Here is a 20385-nt window from a genome sequence, read left to right on the forward strand (position 1 = left end):
AGCTTCAAAAATGCACCCTAAAGGCATCATAACAATTTATCATACAACTTAAATTCCAAGTTTTCCATGGTCGTAGCTTTGTGTAACAGACTAAAATTAATGTTTAATCTTACTATTCACTTTCTAAAAGAGCAACTTGAACATTCTGCTAAACATCTCCTTTTGTGTTTCAAAGAAGAAAGAAAGTAATGCGAGTTTCAAAAGACATGAGGGTGAGTAAATGATTTCAGAATTTTTCTTTTCTGGATGAACTATTGCTTTCACTTCAAACTAGTTTAACAGGACAGGTAAGGTACCGTGAATGAAAAATAGAAAGAAGGAATATCTCAGACACTGTATTCTCTTCAGGGCCCCTGAAGGAAGGATGTAAAGAAGGGGGAAAACTGCTTCTTCTTAAGATGTGCTGTTCAATGGATTTCGGGGAGCTGAATCAAAAAGACAGAGACATTTTTTTTCTTTACAAAGAGTGTGTGCGTTTGTGTGCATGTGAGAACAGCTGAATATGCATCTCTTTTACTTAGTTGAGGACAATCATCCGTATTACGCTGCTAAGTCCCAAGGACATTTCCCCTGAAAAATAAAACAGAAATTCTCATATCATTAAAAGCAGAACAAGACGCACATCAGTGAGAGGTTTAAGCTCAGTTTTGTGTATCACAGACTAAAACCAGATTTTATAGTCATATTCATCTCGCTGTGTTCCCCTCTACTGCATTACAGGATTTGGTCTTTAGCATTACTATTGATTGTTTTGGCTGTTTCATGAAACTACAAAGCAAGAAACATTACTGAACTCTCATAAGTGGGGTTGCCTCAGTCCAAGTTTGCAGTTCTTATCCTTTTTGGGCCCTTTTTTTGGGCCCCAGTGTGTTTTTTTAAACCTGATTCATTGGTCTTTATACAAGTTGTAATGATCTGGCAGATATGAGGGTTTGTTAAACAAGATTCTTTGACAACACAGACTCATTCTTAAGACTTTTACAAAAGGAGCATGTAGGTTGTTTTGTTTTCTAGGGGGCTAGTTAAGTCTTTGTGCCTTAGCACACTTTAAAAATGATTCTACTATCAAGTAAATAATGCAGGAAAATAACTAAGATGTACTTTGTTGTTGTTTGGGTTAGCTTAAGTTATAAGTAATGCATCCCTGCTATCACAATATACCATTTGTGTATTGAATGACCAAGTGATGTGAGTGGTTTTAAAATTATTATTATTATTATTATTATTAATGTATTGCTTTGTCCTTTGAATTCATTGTAACTTAGTTTTTGTTAGTTTTCACTCAACTATTGTTCTTTCCAGTATTTTCAGTATTTTTGTTTGTATTATAGTTTGTAGTATTTGATGGCTGCCAAAGTTAACAAAATTATGTAAGTCTTTTTTTGGTGTTAAACTTTTATAATATATCATGCTTGCCTAAATGAACTCAAATGTATTAATCTGAAATGTATTAATCTTTTTTTATTTAAACTGATTTATATTTACACTAACACAACAATATTAAACCATTTAAAACACTGAAAATGTAAAAATGTACTTTAAAAAAACCTACAATAATTACAAAGAACAGCATGTAATACACCATATTAAACACAAATTAAGAAAAGAATTACACATGGAATGATCTGTGTTAAATCAATTTAAATATTAGTTTACTTAAAACTGTCACCTATTAAATCACTGTCAGGATCCTGCCCTGACAGCCCTGTCCATCTTGTCTCTGTTCCATGTTTCTCTGTTTGTTTTGTGTCTAAGCACATGGTTCTGTCTTTGTTTGTGTCTGCCACGTGCTCCCCTTGTCTCACCTCCTTGTTACCCCTGGTCACGCCCCCTTGTTTAGCCCTTGTCTGCTTGATTGTTTTCACCTGATCCTCATGTGTACTTTCCTATATATTGGGGTTTCTTTCCTTGTGTCTCTGCTGGTTCGTTTTTGGTGTTTACCCGTCTCTTGGCCTACAATTTATCCCTTCGAGCTTGATAATTATTTTGATCTCTTATCTAGTTGTTTATATCCTTTTTGGTGTTTAGCTTTGTCTAGTTTAAAAGAAAAGGAAGTCTTTTTGTGTATTCTAATCTAGTTTTGTTTCTCATTCGATTTAAACTTTCATTTATTCTTGCTTAAGTGATTCCAGTTTTGGATTGAGTTTTGTTCTTACTCTTGGATTATAGCTTTGGTTTTCTTTTGCTTTGTTCTAATTTTGTCTTCAATTGTCTGTGTCGTTTTGAATCTTGTTTTTGTGTATTGTCCTGTCTTGGCCCCGCTCAGATTTCCTGACCACTGTACCCCACTGCCTGGAAGCAGCTCACCTCTCTCACGTGTCAAGTCTCTGGTCTTGTGAGTCTCTACCTGGCGACTAGTCTGGTGACGTTGCAGTTTCACTTGAAGCTATGAGTTTCCTGTGTCTACCTGGCCCTTCCTCTGGAGCTGCCTACTCTGTGCTTGGGCCTGTGGTCATCTTGGACTGTCTCAGTGGTCATCCCTCCTGCCCGTATTGTCTGCCCAGCCCGTCTGTTTGAACTGTTTCACTGCAGATTCCCCAGCTGTTCCAGTCTTCGTCTTGTTAATAAAATACCCTTGTCTGCTCATTCTGCATTTGGGTCCCATTTCTTGCAGATCCCTGACAATCACATAAAATTTTAGATAATGGCTGCTTGACATTTTTAGTTTAAATTAAAAGTTCAGGTTCAGGTTAAGGTTATCTAAACCTTTATATATATATTTTTTTATTTATTTATTTTTTACTTTGAGCTCTAAAGCCTCATTTATAGACTGCAGATGGGATATTTGAGAGACATGACGCGAACTAGGTCAGTCCTGCCCTGCTGTGCTTGCAGACAACTGACACAGGTTTGAAAATGGCAAAGCCACAAGTGGTTTACAGGGACAATCATCAGTGACATTAAAAGAGTGCCATGTCAAAAAATCTCATCTTACACAAACACACAGGAGTGTTCATGTAGAGATGAGGTGTTCTCTCATCTGCTTTGTCCCCACCCTCATTCATCACATTTTGTTTAATTCCTCCATTTCTCTGTAGGCACATCATTGTGGTTGACAGTCAGAATAAGTAGCGTCAGCAAGTAGATTGAAAAGTTCTTTTCAGGCATCGTAATCTTTTGTTTCCTTGCAGGAAAAGAAAACCTCAAGTTTGGTTCACACACAAAGCCAATTATAGGCACAGTAAAGGGATATTTCATCAGGCAGCAAAGCTGTCTATCACAGATGTAGACGGTTTGACTTTAGTCCATCACATATCACTGCCGGATGGTTTGAAGACGAGGTCATGCCTCTCAATGAGCGGGACATTGGTGAATGTATCAGACTCATTCACTGTTGCGACTCTTACATAATGACTTTATTTTATGTTCCAGGAAACCCAAATGTAGCTTGACAGTTTTATTTTACGAGATGGATACTTTACATTATGTGTCCTTTTTGTACTAGTACCAGCTTGGGTTCTGTTGAACAAAAAACAAAAAAAATTTCTATTATCGTGTTTGTTGGTCCTTTATGTGCTTTTTCACATATGTGTCTCTACTCTAGTACCCGTGCCAAACATGTACAACCTATACTGTATGTTACATACATAAATATCCATTTATATTTTATCCAACAATTCAATGTAATTTCTAAATGTCATTTATAATCTAATATAATTGTAGGGCCAAAATTTATATTTCTTTAGTGGTGTTAATAAATAAAATTTCTCACTCTGGCATACATTACTTTGCAGTAACATCGGGTCCTCCAAAATGTGTATCGGTTATGTGTATTATTTAATGCACATGACAATTAGACGAGAAAGGGAGAGAGAAAGCAGGGTTTGACAAATAAATCATGACTCACGACTTTGAAACATGACAATTAACGACGTTACTGAAGCATTCCAGAGAGGCGAAATTGCTGAAATCCACAGCAGACATTCAGAATGAGATTAGGATGGGACGTTTCTGGACTCAAAACCACCTCTGCTTGGATGGACCGAGAGGAGGCGTTTGTGAATGGGAGAGAGTAGAGAGCTATTCTCCTATTGTCACATATTGAAATATGTGAGAATAGGAGAAAAGGGGGTGTAAGTTTCTTTGCTGACGTCTTGCTGATTTCTATAGTCTCCCACTCTACATTATGCAACTTTATTGCTGCAGTTTTTCTCCATTTGTTGATCAACTTTTAATCTTATGTTCAAGATCTGATATTAATCATCATTAATCAGTAATTTAATCAATATAACACACTTTATATCTTCCAAAATAGGGAATCTGCATTCTAAATAGGGAATCTGCATATAATCAGAAATGGTCGATGAGTTGATATCACAACCAGCTTCTCTACAAAAATCCAACTGAAGAATCTGCAGCTGTATGTTGATACTCAAGGAAAACTCAGATAAGACACTCTTCATAAAAAACACCTACGCACATTCATACAGACGTGCGAAGTCAGCAGTTCAAGGACAGATATGATTAATCTGGTAATATATGTGAGAATTTTTGCACTCAAGAGAAGTCCAACTCAATGAGAACTGGTGAAATAATTTGAACCTTCTGAGCACTCAATAATAACGCTAACAGCTCATGACAACGATTCATACATCATTAAATCTTTTGAAGTTGGCTTTGATATTAAAGCCTCAACTTAATTTTTTTTTTTTATAACTTTGAGTTACTGGAGTCTCTCTCTTTCTCTCTCTATCCTTTTACATTGGCTGCATAGCAATGTTCAAACTTATAAGGTACTATATGCACTATGTGCTTCACTAAATATGAGAAAGTACACAGCCGAATTTGAGTGTGACCACCTTTCAGCATTTGTGTTGGGTTGGAAGTGTTAGCATAGCTAAACAATAGGATCTTTTAGGACAATACACCAGTATACTAATCTTGTGTCAAAATCTTGTGATTTGATTTAACAGATGGTCTTAATTTTGGCATTTGTGATTACAAGTATTAGATGTATGCATACATTTTAGCATAGCTAAATATTAGAATCTATTAAGTATGTCAGTTTACGACATGATACTATGTAATAAAGCTGTGGTCTCCAACCAGCTAAAAATAGCCTGATCTTAGAAGTGGTCAAAACACTGTTTTTAAATTGTTTTTTTTTTCGCGGGGAGACCACCTCATTTTGACATTTGAATTTAGGTTCTAGCATAGCTAAGCATAAGCATCTGTTAAGATACTACAACAGTATTGGGACATTCTAATAAATCATCACAGACTGTGTTAACCAGAGGTGTTTCCTCTGAGGAGTCAATGGAGGCCCAAAATATTGAATGAGAAAAAAATTGTAGTACAAAAAAACAAAACAACAAGAACCAAACAATAAGACCAATATTTCAAACCATAGGCATTAAAAAGTGTAAAAATCACTAATTTAACTTTAGAAACCTTGTCCAACATCAACACCAGCAGGTAAAGTTACAGTGGGAGTCATCTCTCTTGCCTCCCCTGAGCCCATTGAGTTTTAACAGACCCCATAAAGAATGCGTTGGGTTGAGTGGGGGGTAATTGAGAATGAATGGGGCGAAGTTATCCCGATATGAATGTATATGACTAGTTATGTTTGATTTTTGAACATGATTTTACTGTAGCTCTAGATTAAATTTGAATATGTGTTTACTTATCTCACCGATGCACTTTTCCTCAAAATGAATAAAAACAGAAAAATGCAAACTCAAAATATTATAAAAACCTGCAATAATTAAATTGTTAAATAAGACAAATATAATTTATGTATTTTATCCCATTTTTTTAACCAGTGCTGCTGACCTTTGATGATCCAATTCAACCATACTAATAAGCAAAAATGGCACATTTGTGTTTCATTTTTGTTATTGCTGAATAGTGTTGAACTTTCTTCTCCTCTGTCATATTCTTCACGCAATTAGTTTGAGCTGCTATCTCTACTGTACAGACATGAATTTACACTTAATTCAGCCTGAGGCATATTCATTTCACTTTTGGTGTGAAAGGGCTTTTACATTTCTGAAGAAGAAGAAAATGCAAGCCTTGTGAAGATTTAAAAAGTAACTCAAAAGAAACCTAATGCATTAACTAGTTAATTTAATTAATTAATTTGGGGAGTAACGTAATATTGTAATGTTTTACTTTTAAAAGTAACTTTCCCCAGCACTGCCCATGCATTCCAACATCTGCGTGACACATGAATGAGTGTGGTGCGTGACTAAACCAATGCCAGGCCTGCCAGTGTCCATTTGTCAGTGCATGTGAGTAATGAGTTTAATCTCTCCAGAGACTGTGCATTCATATGCTGTGATTGGGCCTGAGCCACGTCAGCTTCAGGATCTTAATCTCAAATTGGCCTTTAATGTTTTAAATAATTTATGCAACAGCATGGAAGATGTGCCCGTGCTGTTCCTGCCTTTATCTTTGTACCAAGTACCTGTTCTGAGCAAGCCTTTCAACTATTTCTTTATTTTCAGCAGACAAATGACACCAAGGGTGACCATCTGCACAAGTAATTCTTCGTCTTCAATCAATATGCATGTGAAAGATGACCGGTTCCAAGCATAAGCATAATTAGTGGCTGATGTGAATGCACACATGCATGCGTGAACTCACAAACACACACTCCTCATTTCAATTATCTTGCACCTGTCTGGCTTTCAATACGAGAGACTTTACTAAAGTAATGTTCCCAGCATGGGTCTATTCTTAGATCCATGTTAACACAGCCCTCATGGCCTGCTGGTCAATTAGGCTGAGTGGCACATGCTGCAAACTAATAATCTCATTCCAAATGAAATGTAGAAAAGATACGATCAATCCATTCCAGATATTAGCCTTCTCATGGACTATTATGGGCACTTCTGAATGTGCAGGCAATGGACAAAATGATTTGAAAATGTAATGGTTACATAACCATTCCAAATTCCAGAGATCCAGATTTGTATACTGCAATGTTCATACATAAAATGTTTGGTCAAATAAATATTTAATATAATAAATGCAATAAATACTGTTTTGATAATCTTTCATGTAGCGTGACAGATCGATGTAATAATGCCTCAAATGGTAGCAAAGAGTGTGACTGTGCATGGTCATCCCTTCTTCTTTCCTAATGTTTTTTAACGCGAAATAAACATTAATGATCATCTCATGAAATATAAGACGATTATATACTATGTATTATATTTTACTCTACCTGTTAGTGCAACAAGTTATGGCAGCCAATGTGTAAAATGTGTACAAATTTCAACAACATATATAAAGTGTATTATTTAGAAGTGAATTGAAACTGCATTATGTGCAATGTACATGTTTGCATACAATTATGAGTGTTGATTATTGTATTTAAAAATAAATAAAGTAATAAAATAATTTAATTTACGTTTGTGCTCTGTTGTGAATTATAACCTTATAGTAATGTAAAAGGCTCCCTATAGTTAAGAGCATACGCTATTAAATAGCAATATCTTCAGTGAACCGCTGTTCATATATATGTTCAGTTTTATCCCCCCTGCTATACTGAACCCATACTATGACATCAAAGGTACGTAACAAACCGTCGAATTTGTGTAGACAGATAATTGAGGATGGAAATGCGATGGCAGGACAAAGTAAATTAGCACACAAGTGACATTTTATTGTAAAATACAGATTTTAAGATGCTTGGCGACATTGCTATACAACTGTCGGTTCAATTTCGAATGAAAGATGTTTCCGTTTTTTCGTAGTTTTAGGTTCTTTAAACTTTCGTATAAAGGTTCCTTTTTTGCACTATACAGATGTTGTGCAATAGAAATATTAAAGGTTCTTCGAGCAATCAAAAATGACGATAAAATGAGAGAATATAAATAAATATAAATAACTCTGAATCTCTCTTCAGTGTGTAAGTTCATGCATCTTTTTTGTATTCCTCAGCATATATACATCATGACTTCATATTTCATTTAAATTGTGAATGTGTTCAACAATGTTTCTGAAATGCTGAACATCTTCAGAGAGCACAAAACACTGAAAGAAAAACATTGAATATCAGCTTTTGCATAATTTAACATTTGATCTTGCACTTTAAATTGCTGCATAGGCTTACATTTTTTTAATATCAGGATTATGTAAGAGGTGTTTTGTGGTAAACTATCTTTTAATCAAAGATGCTTGTGTGTTTGAGAGCAAACAGAACCAGAGAGAAAGAGAGAAAGCATCGAAGCGTCCTCTGGATTGACAGGTTAAATAATAGTTTCAACTCTAAAGGACATGAAATTACAGTTGTTGACACATTTGAAACCAGGTTGATCTGCAAATCTACAGCTTGGAGGTTAAACGGCTCTGATATGGTAATCAGTGCATTTCATCTTATCATTGAGGGCCACTCAGTCCACATGTACGTAGGCCGTAGCATTACTACACAGAACATCAGTATTAAGTGCTTTTTGACTTTATCCATTTGAGCCATTGAAATATGCAAAAAAGATCTTAAACTTTTTAAAGATTCACAAATTTGCATATTAATCAAAAGTGATTTAGATCTCACAAAAAAATAAATTTGCTTTAATACCATCAGAAAATGAATGGTTTGTATGAGTGGTTTATTTAAATATACATAATGCACATAAATAAAATAAAAATTCTGCCCCTTTTTAAGTTAAAATTGCATAAAATCACAGGAAATGTTTTTAAAAACCTATAACGGTTTTTGCCTTTATTTATTTAGTCATTTAAATGTTATATTAGCTGTTTCCCATTATATAACATTAAATATTATGTTTAATATATGAGCATAATGTTACTTTAAGAAAATTACGCAGGACTGTGTGTGTTTTTATGGAGACATCATGCATGCAAATGTCATCATGGTGTTCATCCTGCTATCTGAGCACTGAAGTCCTGCCTCAAAATTGAAATATAGTTACGCATAGAGTGTTAGCTCACACTGACAGATCTTAAACACACTTTCAAACTTGAATTACTGCCTTGAACAAACTCCTGATTTAATATGATAATATGAATTAATACGTTAATCTCGCTTGAGTTTTCTTTTTAGCGTGACTTTTGTTTCAACTTTCTCTTCTGTCTTTTTTCCCCTCCTCTAACAGGGACACAAGTGCACTTCAAATAATTAAGTCCCCTCTTTTCCTAGCCGCTGTGCTTCCTTTCATCCTCTCAGACACAGAGGACACAAGCACACATCCAGACAAACACAGCACCTGACAGAACCGACCGGCTAAGGTGGAGGCATCATTTAGTATTTATAAAACGTGTCTGTTGGAGCGTGTTTGTGTGTGTCCGTGCGAGCACACGACTGAGCAAACACATTAATTTTAAATGCACCTCAATGAGGGTAAGTGATCCCTTATTAGCAAGACATCAGCCCCCAAAATGGGATCAGAGAATGGCTTTCATTGGTGTGTAAATGGACCTCATGACTTCCCAGCTGGGACGATTCTGCCAGAAGGACAACCGACTGAAATCACCATCTGGACAGGGACCAAAAAAAGCCTGAGTGACCTTAGGAAGTCTGTTTTTACTTTTTGTCTTCCTCGTGGCATCTGATTTTGACCAGTTTCAAACCTCAAGTAGGCAAGAGGAGGGATTCTCAAATATGCATTTATACAATTGCACTGGAGGACAAAATGAAGAAGTGTATGGATAATGATTAGGTTGAGCCCTAGAAGCATTTGGCAGAACATTTGTATAGTTTAACTGACTTGTGCAAGTTAAAGAAGGCAAAACTACACTAGACGTGCACAAATCAGATGCTATTTATTGCAACAAAGTGACTAGACACTTTTTTAGTTGCTTTGGTTCTGGAGGCCTTTTTCTAATTCTTTTTTTCAGTAAATATGTTGTGTGTATACATAGCTGCAATAATAAATTATAATATCGCTGTTTTTACTGTATTTTTACATTTAAATTCACTAAACAGACACTATTAACTTAGTTACTGATTAAAAGTGTAAAATTAAATATATATGTGGAACATTTGGTGTGGTCAGAACTGACTTTCATTACAAAAAAGAAAAAGAAAAAAAAGACTCTTCTTGCTTCTTGTCTTGATTTCTTGCCCCCTTTGCACCACAATTGAGACAAACCTCAGTATTGCTCTTTTTCAAATTCACAACCTGAAACTGAAGGCAGCGCTTAAATGATTCAGGAACCTTGGCATCCAACTCATCTAAAAAACGCTAATGTTTACAAAGCTCTAACCTAAAATACTTTGCCAATTCTACTCCCACAATTTTACGAATAGCATTATCACTCTCCTGAAGATTTATAGATTCATTAGTAATGGGAAGTCGGTCTCATTTACGCAAACTGCCTCTTTCAGACAATTAGTTTTGATGAACCTGTTCAAAAACCAATTCAGTGGTTCTTTGCATCACTGTTACATGTTCCCTAACTCCTGCTGTGGTATTTCTAAATGCTCTAATACATTCTCATGAAGCCATTTTAATGCACAGATTTTGGTTTATGATGTTTTTCTATTATTATTATTGTGGTGATTGTAATTTGTAATTTGTAATTTGTAATTTTAATTTCCAGTTCCAGTTTTAAGCCCACTTTAATTGAGATTAGTGTTCTTGCCATAATATCCTGTTACATTCAGTGCTTTTCCTGCATATTGTTTATTATTTTGATAAATATTGATTAAGTCTTACGTATGTTCTTAAGCACTGCAGGACAAATTTATAAATAATTAATTGTTTCTTAAGCAAAAGTATTAAGTGGATAACCTTTTTTTATTATCAGTTGTGCATTTTTTTTGTTTTACAGCAGTCACAATTTAGCTCATAATAGCTTCAAGACATTTATTAAATGTAATTTGCATTTATGTTAATCAGTAAAACAAAATTATTTACATCTCTTAGCTGAAAATAAAAGAATTAATAATAATAAAAAATATATTTATTAAAACCAATCCTTTCTTAGTGGTTAGTTCACTCCTTTTTTAGGGGTTAGTTCACCCAATAATCAAAATTATGTCATTAATAACTCACCCTCATGTCGTTCCAAACCCATGAGACCTCCTTTTATCTTCGGAACACAGTTTAAGATATTTTAGATTTAGTCCGAGAGCTCTCAGTCCCTCCATTGAAGCTGTGTGTACGGTATACTGTCCATGTCCAGAAAGGTAAGAAAAACATCATCAAAGTAGTCCATGTGACATCAGAGGGTCAGTTAAAATTAAAAAAAAAAAAAAAATTGAGGCATAGAAGATACATTTTGGTCCAAAAATAGCAAAAACTATGACTTTATTCATCATTGTCTTCTCTTCCGTGTCTGTTCTAAGAGAGTTCAAAACACAGCAGTTTGTGCTATCCGGTTCGCGAACGAATCATTCGATGTAACCGGATCTTTTTGAACCAGTTCACCAAATCGAACTGAATCTTTCGAAACGGTTCGCGTCTCCAATACACATTAATCCACAAATGACTTAAGCTGTTAACTTTTTTAATGCGGCTGACACTCCCTCTGAGTAAAAAAAAAAACAATATCCTGGAGTAATTCATGTTACATCTTCAGTTCTCTCTTCACAGCAGTTCAGTCAGTGTACTGTTTGAGTAAATGAATTACTCCGGGATATTTCCCTTTCTGGACATGGACATTATACCGTACACACACTTTCAATGGAGGGACTGAGAGCTCTCGGACTAAATTTAAAATATCTCAAACTGTGTTACGAAGTTAAACGGAGGTCTCACGGGTTTGGAACGACATGAGCGTGAGTTATTAATGATATAATTTTGATTACTGGGTGAACTAACCCTATAAATGTCTCTAAAAATATGTTTCCAGTTCATTGCGTTAGTTATTTATGCTGTTTAGTTAATAAAGTGTTTTTCCTCTTTTTAATTTATTTTTATTTCATTGTTTCAAGTAAATCAACTTAAACTCATTTCATTTTTAGGTAGTCTCAAAGACTTTATTTTAATTCTTTTTTTTTTTTTTTTTAGTGTAGCGGGGCAGATTCTGTTTCATTCATAAACAAATCATTCAGGTGGGTTTAGTGAATCAGATGTGAAGTGATTCATTAATAAGATTTGACTCAGAAGAATCATTTGTTCTCTGTCAGATATTTTACTTACGAATAAAGATTTGCATACAAATACACTTTTTTGTTGTTGTTTTAGTTTTTTTTTTTTTTTGCAACACTAAAAATCTGATTAATTGTTCAAAGGTGTTTACATATATTACAAATGTATGGAAAATCAATTTAGATGGGACTGGCAAGTACTAATTAAGCTAATTTATCCTAAATTGAGTCAAAGTTGCTGAGAAACACAAAGCCTGTGGATTAAGCGCTTATTTCATAGGTTTCTCTCCCAAGCTGAGAGTAATTGTCACTTTTGTTTCACACTATCAAACTTGTGCATGACAGAGAGGATTTAGATGATAGAACAGGTGTTCAAAAAAACTAAGGTAACGGCACCCAGTGTCCTTCAATTCGGCAAGCGCTTGCTCAGTCATTAACCTGACAAGAGATTACTCTGAGCTGCCAGAGGCTTCCAGGGGCATGTGAAGGAAAATAGGACCATCATCTTCACCATTTCGATTCCGTCATAGCCTCCGTCCGACCTCCAATCATGGCCCGTCTCAGATAAACGCGGTTTAAAGAAGTCTCTCGTTCATATTCCAAGGTCTTTGCGTCACGTAATGGCTTTGCACTTACTCTTTGCTTAGAGAGAGAGAGCGAGAGAGAGAGAGAGAGAGAGAGAGAGAGAGAGAGAGAGAGAGAGAGAGAGAGAGAGACGAGGGAAGAGAGAGAGAGAGACGAGGGAGAGAGAGAGAGAGACGAGGGAGAAAGTGACTGTGAGATATTTGTGTCTGTTGCCGTATGACACAAGGGCAAAACAGGGTGATTACTGCACAAGGGCATCCCAGAGACATTTTTATTGTGCGGTTTTAATAAATAGCTTGTGAGAAACACACAGAGGCAGGAACAGTAAGGATACTAACTTATAAAAATGTATCATTTTAGCAGTCTACTATGTTTCCTTTGTACCATGGAGTATCATGTAAATACTACAGAGCTTTGATGCTATTTCTATTTGAAAGCAGCATGGTACCACCATAGTATTATCTTTTTGTTAACAGACGGCAATTTAAAATGGGAAGTCTTCAACCCTCAACAGAGGATAGGAGGCAGAAAGGACATTGCTCTCTTGTTCATTTTCCCAGACTGCAATAAGGTTAAACTGAGAGCAAAATGAAAACTTTTAAAAGAGAAAAGACCTCAATAATATCACAATATATTTATTTTCATGCAAGATCCCGATTGTCTCAAACTGTCTTCACTTTTGCACAAGTAAAAGTCAGAGAGCTCAGTATGAACCAAAACACTTCTTAGACCATTTAAAAAAAGCAAATTAAATGCTTAAACGGTTGAATATATAATTATGCAAAATAAAGAAAAGAAAAAGCCATCTGAATTAATCTCAAAAAATATGGTCTCAATCATGCCATATTTTTGTTTTGTTTTTACATTTTTACATTTTTATTTTAAAATCATCTTTTTCAGTTTTTTTATTTCTTATTTTTGAAAAAAAAAAAATTTAGCTTCACTTGATCTAAATATTTATATTAGTTTTAGTATTTTATCACTCTAAAGTTAATGCTTTTGACCCTTTTCACTTTTTCATAAATACTCTGCATTCATCCCATCTAAGATGCACAGACGTTATTGAGGTGAATACACACCAAAGAGCAGTTGGGGTTTGGTGCCTTGCTCAAGGGAACCTCAGTCATGATATTGAAGGTAGTACATTCACTCCCCCAACCTTCAATGCCTCGCGGTATGAGGCTCGAACCCACAACCTTTAGGTTACAAGTCCAACTCTCTAACCATTAGGCTATGACTTCCCAAAATGTAAATAATTTAAATATGTTTAATGACGTTAAATTTGTTTTACTTTGTAACACAATGTAAACACTAATTTATTTAGTTAGTTAAAATGTTCGATTTATTATTATTATCATTATTATTTTATTATTTCTTTTTGTTACCCACAACAACACTGTACTTACACTGTTCATACAAGCACATTTATCTCTCTGTCTCTCACCTGCACTCAACTCTACATATCTTGATTGAAACTGATTTATGTTTTTGGTCTTCAAAAGTCCCCCTCCCAACACACTGTCCTTCCTTACAAGCTTTGAGTGCAATTACTCAAGCCTAGTCAAAGGAACAACAATAGTATCCCAAGGTCATTGGCAACAAGCTGAGCTGACAGTTGGCAGCCCACACAGATACACAGTAATTTACTCTGTCCTTCAGGATATCTGCCTTTTAAGAACCTGCCACACAACCAGAACAAATGCTCTGTCATTAAAAGCAGATTCTTCTCTCCAGAAGAACCCAGCTAAGAACAGAAGTGTGTGCTTATTATTTTATTGTGGTGCAGATGGTGTGCTGATGCACCTGTGGTTTTGCATGCACTCTTATGGGTGTTCCAGGCCTGTTAGAGCTCTGGGTCTTTGTTTGGGTTTGTGAGGTCACGGTTTGCGAGAGGATTTAAAGTCGCTGGAGGAAGTGAGGTTTATGATTTCAGGCCGCAGTTTCACACTTTTTCACTTGGTTAGTTTGAGAGTGTGCACACACACACACACACTCACACACACACACACACACACACACACACACACAGACACATACACACACACACACACCACACACACACACAACACACACATATATATATATATATATATATATATATAAACGTGCAGGCACACAGTGAGCCCAGAAGCTATTTGGAACAGTCTAAAAATAACAAGTTAATGCATGATATTATAACACTTCATAGTTTAGTACTATTAATGTGTTTATTCAATTTGACATTGCAACTTCATGGTTCATCCAAAATTAAAATTCAGTCATGATTTACTCACCGTAATGTCATTACAAACCAGTATGAAATTGTTTTTCCTGTGGAACACAGAAGAAGATATTTGGAAGAATGTTGGTGATTATTGAGCATTCCACTGTATAGACAAAAAACATCTCTCAAAATATATTGTATGTTCCATAGAAAGAATGTTAACTATATATTTAATGCTCTTCACACAGTGAAATCTAACTGATTCAAAATCATTCTTTTCAGAAATGTACATTAAACATAAAAATATATTTGGATGGCATAGTACAATGACTGTTCACGGCAATTTGAGCCTATTTATAACTTGCACGATAAGCAACCTAATAAGCTAATAAGAAGTGTTGTTATTGAAAACTAAAAGCAAAACAAAGCTGAAATAAAATGATTAATAAAATAAATAATATTAGATGAAAATGGTCTTGCACACAAGAAGCCACAAAGTAGTATTGTTATTGTAAACTAATCTTAAAACTATTAAAAATTAATTTTGAATATAAATGAAATAAGGTATAAATATTAGATGATAATTTGAAATGTTGCCTTGGGAACTAATTTAAATAAACTAAGTTTAAGTACTAAAGTTACTAAACCTAAAACAAAAATAAAACTGAGAAAAGCACACAAGAAATTGAATAAAAATAAAATGAAATCCGAGTGTAACATAATAAAAGTATAAAATAAAATCATAAAAATAAAGACTAATTAGAAATAACCAATGATATCAAAATAGTATGTAAAAAAAAAAAACATTTTTTTAAATATCAGTGAAGAGAAGTGATGAAAACAAGCATATGCTGACACAGCTATAAGTAGGTAAACATTGATTAGATGCTTTTATCCAAAGCAACTTACAATTCACTTGTCAGGTTAAGTGGCTTTCTTTAAGGACACAATAGTGGTAACTAATGAGCCACCCCTCATGGGGTTTGAAGCTTAAACCTAGCCAGACCATTGTTTCAAACTGCTTAATTAAAGCACACCCTCATGATCTACTCCATGAGATTGCTGAAATGTTCTTCAGCACTCTCGTTAAGAACAAACAGGAACTTTGAGTGTCGCGTCCACACCTTTAAGACATAAATTATGCCTCTATAATCATTAGGCTAAAGGAGTAGGGGTGCAAAATTATTTCTAAGCAGGAAATGGATTAGCATAGAAGTTGAGGAAGAAGCTTTTATCATGTCGTGAAAGATTCAGATCAACATTTGACGGCAGCGGTGCTGGAACCCAGGGCAATTTTGTGTGTGTGTGTGTGTGTGTGTGTTTGAGTGTTTTGCTTATTCATGCATGCATGTGACATTTCATGAGAAGCCGGTTTACATCAGTGCCTGTCTGTGGCCAAACAGCATTTCCTGTTTACGGGTTGGCAATTACATTTTCACATTTTCACAAGCCCAATAACCTCCTTTGCAATTTTGGAAAGACAAGGTCATAAAAGGTGACATCTAAAGTTTGTCCTAAGCGGTTGATGATCCCTTTTTTGTCACACCCTCTTGTGCAACGTGTGGGACAGAGTGTGTCTGTTTGTGTTTGCTTAACCTTGTACTGCATAGTGTCACCCTGAGGCAATATTAAATCTTTTTGCAGTTGTTTACTAGATGTTTTAATCCAAAGTGACACACTCGTTACATGGACAGTCTTTCTACAGTGAGAACTCAAGAACTCAATGGTGATTGCTAATGCCTTGCTCTTTCTTTCTATTTTTACTTATGATAATATACAAGGATGTGTACTACACGACAGATTAATAGATAGAATAAGTAAACTTCTATAAACCCAAAATTATGTTTTTACAATATGCAAGTTCAAAAGGCTTAGAATTTTTCTTTGTTTGATCAAACTTGTATATCAGTTTTTCATCAAACTGACAATGTTACACTGAATCATTTCTAATGAAAATAGCATCAAAAATAAGTTGTATATACTGTTCTGCATTAGATGGGTCCTCGTGCGGGTCTAGAGATGCGAAGCCCCGCGTTTGGCGTGTATGCCCCATAATACTAATCTTGTTAATCGTTATAATAGCATACGTTTTCTGTAAAAATATGAATCAAAACAACTCACCTGTCGAGAAAACACAAGCAAGATTGGCATCTTTTTCTAGTTGAAGTTTGTCACGAAGCTCTCTCCGTCTAGAAAATGCACAGATATTAATCCTCGCTCTTTCTCTCCTCTTGTACCAAACTCTTCTTGGGTCGTTTGTTTGGCCCGTACGCTTACGTTTATGGGAGCTGTCATTGTCAACAGAACCAGCGGCAGACGGTAAACAGTAATTATGTTCCATAAATAAGTAACACAATCCACCATAAAACGTGCAATAAGAAGTAAATAAGGAACTGCTTGAAGCAAACCATTTTTTTTGGGGACATTACTTCCGCATTTGTCCATGACACTGTTGTCATGTGGCTTCTACAGTAAAGGCAGTAACAAAGGGTAACTAACGTCATTGACAGGCGACTGCACTGCCCCGTGTCACTGTTTAGAGTGAGAATTTTCTCATGATTTGCAAGTAGTTGAAAACATTAGAGATATTGTTAGAAATCAGCTGGACAAATATATATAACACTAGCCTATTGGTTTTTGGATATTTTACTGCAAATATCTTACAAATTGTACCTTTAAAGAGCCACAAAACAGTATTTATTGTTTGAAAAAATTTTTTTTTGAAAGCTAAGACTTTGTTTCATAACTAATGTAACCTGCTCTGTCTTGTCTTTCAGCATGTTGCCAGTTTCTTCTTTGCTTCGCAATGTATTTTTTACTATGTGAGAACATAGATATAGCAACAGTAAACAAGGGGACGGGTCTTTGCGAAAGGGGTCAATTAAAATGGTAGAATATTTACAGAAGAGAAACACTGATCACCCTAATGGTGACTTGACATACAACTTACAATAAAATGTGAGCAAAAACATAACATAAAACCAAAACAATTAATAATAAATAATAATTATTATTATTTATTATTAAAACAGTAAATTATGAATAACAAATATTTATGTCATCATAACAACTCATGCTTTTCATCAAAAATACAAATTATTTAAGTTCATCGTCAGACTGTTTATTTGGACCCCATCACCAAACTTGACATTGTAGGTTTTGGTGTTTAATATTTCAACTATTAGTAATTCATACTAAATGGCCTGAAAATTGACTGCAGTCTAGATGATTTTCAGCAGGGGAGAGAATTATTATTATTATATGAGTATGGTGGTGGGGAATTATCCATGCTGAGGGTTGTGATAAGCTGATAAAGGTTCCAGGCTTATTTTTTTAGTCCCGATTCATCCATGAACTGTTTTGACCACATGATGAGAAATACTTGACTTTTTGAAGAATATGGAATCATGCAAATGTACATGAATACTAAAGGTGTATGGCAGATGCATTCAGTTTCTCTGGCTTTGTAAAAATGGAAAAAGGTGGAGCTAAAATGTTGGAGTGCTATGAGTGTCATAACTATGGCAGTTTTTTTTTTTTTTTTTTGTAAAGTGCATGCAAGCATGTTTGTGTATATTTAATTGACGTACACTTACTGTATTGTTTGAATGAAAGTGACTGCTGAATGAAAAATTTTTAATATACTGAGCAATGAGTACTGAATAATACAGTGTAAATATCATGTTGTATATAAAAAGAAAAAGTTTATTAATCTCCATAAAGAATTTAGCAAACCACGAGCATTCAAAGGGGTCAAAGGATTTTATCAGAGCCAAAATGGTGATTGAGCTAAGGCAGATTGCAATAATTTACCAACCCAGGACTGAATCTGCGATTGCTATTGCACAATCCCATGCATTTTAGAAGTGTGCATGTACGCACGTCTTTATGTGTACAATCATTGATTTACATGCAAAGTGTTTCTTTAGGCAAGTATATGTGTTCATGTGTGAATGTTTACCAGTCTCAAGGGCCTTAAAGTGTGCTGCATAAATGTTTTTAAATAAGGTTTCTCTATGAGTGTGGGTGAGTGTTCGTGCGTGTGTTTGAGAGATGAAAGCGAGAGCAAAGGTAAATTAGAAGGGCTTGTAATATCATCATTTTTCCACAGGGCAGTTTCATCTGCTGAGGGACCACTTAGTTCTCTCACTTCACGCTGTGCTATATGGTTTAATTTGAAGTTTAAAAAATTACTTGTTACAATATTTACTTTCATTATGATTTTTTTTTTTTTTTTTTTTGCACTGGCAGAATAGTTATCTGTACATTGCATTTAACACACCAAATTACTTTTATCTGTGCAAATCTTCTATAATTGTAGATCCATGATCAGATTTTACTGAATATTGCATAATGTATGTGATAAACCAAATTTCAAGGTGATAGTGCATAAAGGAAAAGCTGCACATAGTTGCGTTATACTATTACAGGACTCAAAGCTTCATATCTGTGTATTGATTTCATGATTTATGACCATCACCATGATTATTTTTAATACTCATCACCATGAATTTTTTTTTTTTTTTTTTGGTGGAGAATACTTTAGGATGTAGCAAATTCAGTGTGTGTGTGTTTAAGTGTTAGCTGCTTTTTGATATCTTTGACAGGTTTGTCAAGTTGCTGTATAAAGCAAGCGCGCTGTAAGGCAAGGTGAAGGGAACTCAAGCTCAGAGTCTGTCAGCACAGACACGGTGCTTCGACTGGTTCACGGCTGGAAAATCACACCTGAACATCGTTCTCAAAGGTTTCAGTTCTGACCCAAGAAGTGACCCACTATGGTGCCCTGGAGATAACATGGTCCGTTCACTCGTGGGAACGTCATATTATGTTATTAAGATAATTTTGTCTAGGTAACGACATCATTATGTCGTGGCCCCGGGATGCTATGTTGACGGAATGACATCCATTTCTCGTGGCCACGACTTCTTATGTTGAGGGAACAACATTTATTTCTCGTGGCCATGAGTTTAATGCGTAAACAAACCTCCGTGACCATAGCAACACAGGATAATCAGAGATGGATTCATTAATATTTTTTTTTAATTAAGAATTGTAAATTATTTTTTATAAAAAATATTTCATTATTAAATTATTATATTAACCATATGCTTGGCTACTGGAATTTTTTTTCTGTGTGATAGTTAGCATTCAAATTAAGTTTATCATGAGTACAATGTTACATAAAGTGCATAACATAAAATAAGTCTACAAGAAAACATTTTCATCCATCCTACGGTCTGGTAAGTCCATTAACTGATCGTGTTTTCCCCGTAATATTTGTAATTATTTATTATTATTATTATTAGACTATTATTATGGTATTTTGTACAATTATTATATAGGATTGGTAAATTTTTTTTTTTTTCATTTTGATCTCTTTACATAACATTCTGAATACTTTTGTAAATAAATAGCTGACTGTAAATGCTCGACATGCAAATCAAGTCTTGATTATGCTGTATGGAACTTTTGTTAGAAGGCATTTAAAATGTAACATAAAATTCATCTTATCTCAGCTAATTAATATACCATAAGTATAAATACTATAGTGTAAGTTGATGAATTAATCATAATTATGAATATATATATAATATAT

The 20385-nt window shown here is 34.8% G+C and overlaps 1 pseudogene; it reads left to right on the plus strand.

Annotated features, from left to right (window-relative positions):
* Window positions 1–17070: 17070 nt before the first annotated feature.
* LOC113109473 (melatonin receptor type 1B-B-like) overlaps window positions 17071–20385 on the plus strand; it is a 4605-nt pseudogene continuing 1290 nt past the window's right edge.

The sequence above is a fragment of the Carassius auratus genome, chromosome 10, assembly GCF_003368295.1.
Source record: "Carassius auratus strain Wakin chromosome 10, ASM336829v1, whole genome shotgun sequence".
In the NCBI taxonomy this organism is placed as follows: Eukaryota; Metazoa; Chordata; class Actinopteri; order Cypriniformes; family Cyprinidae; genus Carassius; species Carassius auratus.